The sequence below is a fragment of the Quercus lobata genome, chromosome 4 (genome assembly GCF_001633185.2).
Source record: "Quercus lobata isolate SW786 chromosome 4, ValleyOak3.0 Primary Assembly, whole genome shotgun sequence".
Taxonomy (NCBI): Eukaryota; Viridiplantae; Streptophyta; class Magnoliopsida; order Fagales; family Fagaceae; genus Quercus; species Quercus lobata.
The window spans coordinates 50,158,278-50,160,067 of NC_044907.1; positions in this window are offsets into that span (position 1 = coordinate 50,158,278).

Here is a 1,790-nt window from a genome sequence, read left to right on the forward strand (position 1 = left end):
TTCTCTGCAAACCCAAACATTCCGTACGTATATATTGTACACAATTTCCTTCTGAATTAACGAAATTTTGGATATTCAATTTCACTGAAAAACCAGACATTCCGTACATTTATTGTACACAATTTCCCGTTGAATTTACGCAGTTCTGGATTTTCAATATATCTCCAAATCCAGACAGTCCGTACATTTAATGAACACTCTTACCAGTTGAATTGACGCTGTTCTGGATATTTAATTTCTATGCAAATCCAAACATTTTGTACATAAAGTGTGTACTCAATTTCCCGTTGAAGTTACGAAATATTGGATATTCAATTTTCTCCGCAAAACTAGACATTTCGTTTATTTAGTGTTCACAATTTCCAGTTGAATTTACTTAATTCTAGATTTCCAATTTATTTGCAAATCCAGACAGTCTGTACATTTAATGTACAGAATTTTCATTTGAATTTACACAGTTCTAGATTTTGAATTTATCTGCAAATCCAGACAGTCCGTACGTATGATGTACTTAATTTCCCGTTCAATTTATATATTTCAGGGTATTCAATTTCTCTGTAAATCAAGATATTTCGTACATATAAAATATACACAATTTCCCGTTGAATTTACGAAATTTTGAATATTCACTTTCTAAGCAAAACCATACATTTCCAACATCAAATGCACACAAGTTCCCGTTGAATTTACGCCGTTCTGGATGTTCAATTTATCTGCAAATCCAGAATTTCCGTACATTTAACGTACATAATTTCCCGTTGAATTTACGCAATTCTGTATTTTCAATTTATCTGCAAATCCAGACAGTTCGTACATTTAATGTACACAATTTCCCGTTGAATTTACGCAAGTCTGGATTTTAAATTTGTCTGCATATTCAGACAGTCCGTACATCTAATGTGCAAAATTTCCCGCTGAATTTACATAGTTCTGGATATTCAATTTCTCTGCGAATCAAGACATTCCATACATTTAGAATGTACACAATTTCTCTCTGAATTTACGAAATTTTTTATATTCAATTTCACCGCAAAAGTAGACATTTTGTACATTTAATGTACACAATTTCCCGTTGAATTTACGCAGCTCTGGATTTTCAATTTATCCGCAAATCCAAAAAGTCCATACATTTAAAGTACACAGTTTCCGGTTGAATTTACGCAGTTCTGGATTTTCAATTTATCTGCAAATCCAGACATTCCGTACATTTAATTTACACAATTTCCTGTTGAATATACGCTATTCTGGATATTCAATTTCTCTGATAATCCAAACATTCCGTACATTTATAATTTACACGATTTCGTGCAGAATTTACGGCATTTTGGATCTTCAATTTCTCCGCAAAACAAGACATTCTGTAAATTTAATGTACACAATTTCCCATGGAATTTACTCTGTTCGGGATTTTCAACTTATCTACAAATCCAAATAGTTCATACACTTAAGGTACACAATTTCCCGTTGAATTTACACAATTCTGGATTTTCAATTTATCTGCAAATATAGACATTCCATACGAATAATATACATAATTTCCCGTTGAATTTACATAAGTCTGGATATTCAATTTCTTTGCAAATCAAGACATTCCGTACTTTTTTACTGTACACAATTTCTCGTTGAATTTACGAAATTTTGGATATTCTAATTGTCCGTAAAACCAGACATTTCGTACATTTAACGTACACAATTTCCCGTTGAATTTTCACAGTTCTGGATTTCCAATTTATCTGCAAATACAGACTGTCCGTACATTTAATGTGCACAATTTTTCGTTGAATTTACGC